The sequence below is a fragment of the Balaenoptera acutorostrata genome, chromosome 7 (assembly GCF_949987535.1).
Source record: "Balaenoptera acutorostrata chromosome 7, mBalAcu1.1, whole genome shotgun sequence".
In the NCBI taxonomy this organism is placed as follows: Eukaryota; Metazoa; Chordata; class Mammalia; order Artiodactyla; family Balaenopteridae; genus Balaenoptera; species Balaenoptera acutorostrata.
In genome coordinates this window covers 11,607,041-11,614,181 of record NC_080070.1, presented here as the reverse complement: position 1 = coordinate 11,614,181, position 7,141 = coordinate 11,607,041, and the positions used below count along the sequence as shown (strand labels likewise).

The window sequence follows — 7,141 nt, the reverse complement described above, 5'->3', positions numbered from 1 at the left end:
CTCCACAATATTATTTTTACACTATGGGAAATACTTTGTTCTTCCTTTATAAATGTGGTTCTGAAATATTTGCTACATTAAGACTGAAAATAATTGAAACAGAACAGAAATTAGTATGTGTTTCCTCTGAATTCTTTTGAATTAAATAACTTCAATTTTTATTAATTCTTTAGACTAATCTTTCTGTCATCCTTCTGCCCTTGGCAGACTATCTTTAGATGTGACATGGGTAACATCTTGATAGGATTTCCACTCAGTGCAGAGATGGAAGTGTTCCTCTTCTGGATGTTCTATTTTCTGCCTTCAGCCTGCTGGGGAATGGCATGATCTCTGGAGTCATCTGTCCACATCCCAGACTGCACACCCTAGTGTAATTCTTCCTCTCTTACCTGTCATCATTGACATGTCCTATGCTTCCAACAGTGTCCCTGAGATGTTGGTAAACTTAGCAGACCTGAATAGAACCCTCTCCTTTGTTCCATGCATAATGCAGACATTTTTGTATTTCACTTTTGCTCACATGGAGTGCCTGACGTTTGTGGTGATGTTCTATGATAGGTTTGGGGAGATTTGTCATCCCCTCCAGTACACTGTCATCATGAACTGGAGAGCGTGCACGGTCCTGGCCATCACTTCCTGGACATGTGGGTTGATTCTGGCTCTGGTACATGCAATTCTCCTTCTAAGGTTGTCCTTCTGTGAGTCCTCGGAAGTGGACCATGCCTTCTATGAAATCCTACCTGTCCTCAAACTGGCCTGTGCTGACCCATGGATCAGTGAAGCTGTCATCCTTGCTGCCTGTGTATTTGTCTTAGGCCCCTTTGCTTGGTGCTGGTCTCCTATTCTAGCAGCCTCTGGACCATCCTGAGGATCCAGTCAGGAGAGGGCTGAAGAAAAGCCTTCTTTCTTCACCTGCTCCTCCCACCATGGTGTGGTTGGGCTTTTCTTTGGCACTGACATGGCACTGATATGGTCCCCGTACTCTAGTCAAAGAGGAAATAAGAGAAAAAGCTGTTATTGTTTCACAGTCTCTTCAGTCCAATGCTGACCCCCCTCATCTACAGCCTCAGGAATGCTAAGGTGAAGGGTGCTTCATGGAGGGAATGGCAGAAGAGGTCCATGTGAGGGGTGGATAGAACATTTGACTAAGTAGAGTCTTCTTCCTTTGGGATGTGGTCGGAGGATGACTTCAAGGTCAGAAAAATTACCTAACAGCAAAATTTGATAAGAGAATCTGAATTGTCCAAGACACTACCTGAAAATAGGAAAAATTTTGATGTGCAAGTTTCATCTCTGGTGTTAAGCATTTTTGTTCAGAGATGAGACATCTGGATTATCAATATGCTTAAAGCCGTAAAAATATAAAGAGCACAATTTTTTCAAGAAATGGATTAATAGCTTATTTTTAAAATTCTTGTTTAATTATTGAAACAATGTCATTACACTAAGTAACCAATTCAATCATAAGCATTCACATTGCCTGGTAACGTGTTATTTTTCAGGGAAATGAACACCCAGAAGGAAAATTCCTGGCAGCAGAATGTTGCTCAATACATACAATCATTGCAGAACTAAATGTCTGTACAATACCAGTTATGAGTCAAGTGAAGACAGGACTGGGATTCACTGTTGGATAGCGAATAATTTCCAAGTCCTCTGACAAGAGTTGAAAAATACTTAGTATTGACCAAAAAAAGATAACACTGTCTCATAACCCATTATAGAAATGTTTCCATCCCTCCTTTACTTCTGCTTTCATTTTTACCTCTCACCTACATTCTCTTTTAGTCTCCCATTTATGTTTTACAACATGCATAATTAAAGGCAGATTTATTCTCTAATTACCTCACTTTCCTACTATTTTTATATCTCTTAACAAGGTTTTCCCTGAAGCTTCTGCCTTTTTATTTTCCAGACTAGCAGAGTACTTTCAGGCAATAATATTTCACTTTACTATGTCTCTCAACCATTAAAAAAATAAAAAGTTAAATAGTAAACAAATATATAGTGGAATATAGTAACATACTAGAGACTTGACTTCTTAATGGGCAAAGATAAACCACACTAATGATTATGCATGGAGTGGGACTTCCAGAAAATGTGATGCAAAATGACCATTACTTCTAAAACAAACTTTCCACTCCTGGATGAGTTTTTTCCCTCATGAAACCAAATTATTAAAACCGCTTTTTTTCAGTAATCTTGTAACTACTATATTTTAATTAAAATTTTAAGTGCAGGGAAAAGATTTTCTAGATTCACATTAAAAATAAATTAGTATGTGTCTTGACTATACCAAAATCGCTGGTATTAGATTTACCCTCCCACCATATATAGCTATACAATCTCAACAACATATAGAAAACAACTTTTGTCAATTGTTGAAGAAATGGAGGGGATGCATAGGAGGTGAATACATTGGCCCAAACTCTCCCAGGAAGGCATTTTCCTGGACTTTGTACAGGAATATGGAACCCAAGGAGGGATCAGTGGTCTTGGTGACCAGAGGAAGCAGTGATTAGAGTTCAAGGCTGCTAAATCAGTTAGGAATTGAGGGTCAACGTCCCATATGAGGAGAGCAATAGAGAGAAAATCCTAGAAATAATCATGTTAAAATGTCATTTGTTTCCTGAGTTAACTCCCTAGCTATGTGAAAATGGGCTAAGGAGAGACCTAGCAGAAAGCAGCAGCAGCAGCTGGAAGACTGAAAGAAGAAAAAAAAAACTCACAAATTCCTGGGAAGATGTTAGAGTTCAGATCCAGCCAGAATGGGAAGAGATTGGTCAAAAGCAAACAGAACAAAACAAAACTTAGAAACTCAGATGGGGCTCTAGAAATTCCATGTCTTGGGAGAATTCCCATGTCCTGGGATTAGAGGCTATGTTACTTACCATAACACAGCTTAAAACTAAGTCTTAAGAGGAGCAAGGTGATCTTCAAGTAGTCTAACTGCTCTCCAGAAAAAAAAAATCTCAAAACTCTTGAGAGTTTCTATAGCATATTGTCCATAACTTCAGCATTTAAGAAAATCCCTAAACATGCAAAAAATGATTGATAAGAGATAATAAGTTACTAGGAAAAAACTCACAAATCATTCAGACATTGGAGTTAATAGAAAAGGATATTAAAATATCTATAATTGATATAAAGGAAATAAAGGAGAGAATAGATGACAACATGTAGTATTTCGATTGAAAATAAGAATCTGATTTTAAAAGTCTAGTTACCATTCTAAGTCTTTCCATAAAAGAAATCTGACAAATAACTCATTAGATGTATTTTACAGAAAACAGGCTACAACTGATGTCAAGATTAGTGAAGTTAAAAACAGTTCAATATATATTGCCAAAACTAAAGAGAGAAAAAAATAAAGAACTCAAGAGGGCAAAATGGAGTTGTAAGAAAGAGTCAAAAGGTGTAACATATATGTAATTGGAGTCCCATAAGGAAAAAAAGAGGAAAAAATGGGACAAGTGAATTACTTGAAAAAAAATAATGACAAGAAGTTCTAACATCTGATAGGCAATATCAACACACCGATTTAAGAAGCTCGGGAGAACTCAAACAGGATAAATATAAGTAAAACCTCACTGAGAAATATATTAGTCAAACTGCTGAAAATGAAAGGTAAAGAAAAAACATTACAACTGGCCAGGAAAAAAAAAAAAAGTCCATTACTTTCAAGGGAACAGCAATAAGGTTAGAGCTGACTTCTTAACAAATATCATGGAAGACAAAATAAAATGGAATACCATCTTAAATTACTGAAATTAAAAACTGTCAACATAGAATTCTATATACAACAAAGCTGATCTTTAAAAATGAATTCTCTAAACAGAAAAAAAAAGGAAACTTGGAATATTAGGAAGAAAGAACATGGTAAGAAAAATTATGAGTAAATTCCATAGGCTTTCCTTATCCTCTTGAGTTTCTCAATTATGTTTGATGGTTCAAGCCAAAATTATAGCTTTTTTTGGTACTTTTCTAAATTTATGTAGAGGAAATATTGAAGAAAATTATAAATTCGAGAGAGTAAAGAGATGCAAAAGAAAAAAAAATAAAAAAAATTAAAAAAAAAGATGCAAAAGGAGATAATATTTCTATACTTCATTCAAACTGGTAAAAAAATGACATCAATTGACTGTTATTTTATATATATATATATATACACACACACACACATACACACACATATATATAATATAATATCTAGACCAAGCACTAAACTATAAAAAGCAACCAAAAAGCTATACAAAGGAATACACTAAAAACACTATAGATAAATCAAAATGGAATTCTAAAACAATATTCAAGTAACCCACAGGAAAAATATAAAATAGAGAGTTGAGACTGAAAACAAAACAAAAAAAGTAAGACTTAAGCCCTAAAGCATCAATAATTAGATTTAATATAAATGGTCTAGATGCATCAATTTAAAGACAGAGAATGACAGTGTATTAAAAAGCATTACCCTTACTTCTATCTGTTTGTTGAATGCTGTCTATGAGAAACTCACTTCAAGTGTAACAACATAGGTGGGTGGACTTAAAGAATGGAAAAAGATATATCACGTAAACATTAATGGAAGGAAAGCAGGAGTAGCTATATTAATATGAGATAAAGCAAAGAAAATTTTCAGAAACAAAGAGGAACTTTACGTAATAAAAAGTTTAATCCACCAAGTAGACATAGCAATCCTAAATGTGTATCACCAAACAAAAGAGCTTCAAAATATATGATGCAAAAATGTAGACAAATCCACACATGGTTAGAGACTTCAGCACTGCCATTTCAAAAACTGATAGAACAACTAGAGAGAAAATCAGCAAGAATATGGAAGAACTCAACAGCTCCATCAACAAAAAGAATCTAATACTCATTTATAGAACATTCCATAAAATTTATAGAACAACAGCAGAATGCACATTCTTTTCAAGTGCTGACAGAACAGATAGATCTATTCTAGCCTGTAAAAACACCTCACCAAATTTAAAAGAAATAATCATATGGAGTAAATTCTTCAACCACAGTGGAATCAAACTAGAAATCAATATAAGAAAGACAGAAAAACCTCCAACAGTTGGAAATTTTAAAATACACTTAAAAAAAACTTGTAAGTCAAAGAAGAAGTCTCAAGAGAAATAAAGAAAATATACTGAACTGAATGAATATAAAAACACAACATTTCAAAGTTCAGAGAAGGAAACATACCAATAAATGTGTACATTAAGAAAGAGGAAAAGTTTCAGATGAGTAATAGATGTCCTTACCTCAAGAACCTAGAAAAAGAAGAGCAAAATAAATTCAAAGAAAGCAGAGGGTGGGAATTAATGAATATTAGAACAGAAAACGCTGAAATTTAAAGCAAAAAAAAAAAAATCGGTATATCAGTGAAGCAAAGAGCTGTTTCTTTTAATGAATCAATAAAATTTGGAAACCTCTAGCAGGATTTATAAGGAAAAGACACAACCTAAAAATATCAGAATGAAACAGGGCATCACTGCAGACATCAAAGGATAATAAAGAAAATTATAAACAACTCAACACATATAAATTTGACCACTTAGAAAAAATGGAACACTTCCTCAAAAAAAAAAACAATCACAACTCACCCGATATGAATAGACAATTTGCATAGCACTATAACTATATAATATGAATTAAGAAAATTTAATTCATAATTTTAAAATTACCAAAAATCAAATTTAGGAAAGCGAAGACTTATGTTTACACAAACACACCCCGCCCCCCAAAAAAGACCCTGTACGTGTATGTTTATAGCAGCTTTTTTTGTAATAGCTCAAAACTGAAACAATCCAGATGTCCATCAACAGGTGAATAGTTAAACTGGGATACATAGAATACTGCTCAGTAATACAAAGGAGCAGACCACTGATACGTGTATCAACCTGGTTGAATCTCCAGAGAATTATGCTAAGCGGACAAAAAAAAAGCCAAGCACAAAAGATTATATACTAATCACACTGTATGATTTCATTTATGTAACAATTTTGAAATATCAAAATTATAGAAATATAGAACAGATTTGTGGTTAAGGACAGAGTGGGTGTGGGAGGGAAGTTGATGTGGCTAGAAAAAGGCAACATGAGAGATTCATGAAAATGAATCTGATGAAAATGTTATTGTGCACCTTGACAATATAGTGATTATGATATTGTATCATGGTTTTGAGAGATGTTACCAGAGGGGAAGCCACATTCTGGAAAAAGATATCCTCAGTACCTATATTCAACAAAATGCTTACGTCCAGACTCTCTAAAGAATGCTTACAAATCAACAAGATGGAAAAAAAAAACCCTCAAAAATTGGGCAAAAGATTTGAACAGGCACTTCATACAAAAGGATATCCAAAAGGTCAATCAGCATATGATAATGTGTTCAATACAATTACTCATCAATAAAATATAAATAAAATCACAGAGAAATACCACAATGGTTAAAATTACAAAATTAATATCAAGTGCTGGTAGGAATATAAAATTATAAATCCACACTGGAAAACTGTTTGGCAATATCTACTAAAAATAAATCTGTGCCTATCCTATGGTTTGGTAATGCTGTTCCTTGGTATATACCCAGTGAAAACATGTATAAGAATATTCATAGAAACTTAAGTTACAATAGCCAAAAACTATAAATAACCCAAATGTCCATGAACGGTAGAATAGATGAATGAATTTTGGAACCTTCATATTGAATATTACACAGCAGAAAAAAGAATGAACTTCTGATACCCAAACAACGTGGGTGAATCTCAAAAACATTATATTGGGTCAAAGAAGCCAGAGACAAAAGCATCCATAGTGTGTAATTTATTTATATGAGATTCAAAAACAGGCAAAACTAATCTATGTGATGGAAGTCAGAATAGTGGTTACCTCGGAGTAGGAAAGTGATTTCTAGCAATGAGGTGGTCACAGGAATTTTCTCTTGTGATGGAGATGCTCTATACTTTTGTCTGGATGGTGCTTACACAGGGGTATTGATATATGAAAATTCATTGAACTATACATTTAATAATTTATAGATGTAGCACTTGGAACTTTTGACTGGCAGACCACGTGGATCTGAAGGTATCTCTGGTAGATAAAGATGTCTCTGGTAAGCCCCAATGGGTGAA

The 7,141-nt window shown here is 34.1% G+C and overlaps 1 pseudogene; it reads left to right on the top strand.

Moving 5' to 3' along the window:
* Positions 1-237: 237 nt before the first annotated feature.
* On the top strand, positions 238-1,125 carry LOC102998086 (olfactory receptor 2A2-like; annotated as a pseudogene).
* The last annotated feature ends 6,016 nt before the right edge of the window (positions 1,126-7,141 follow it).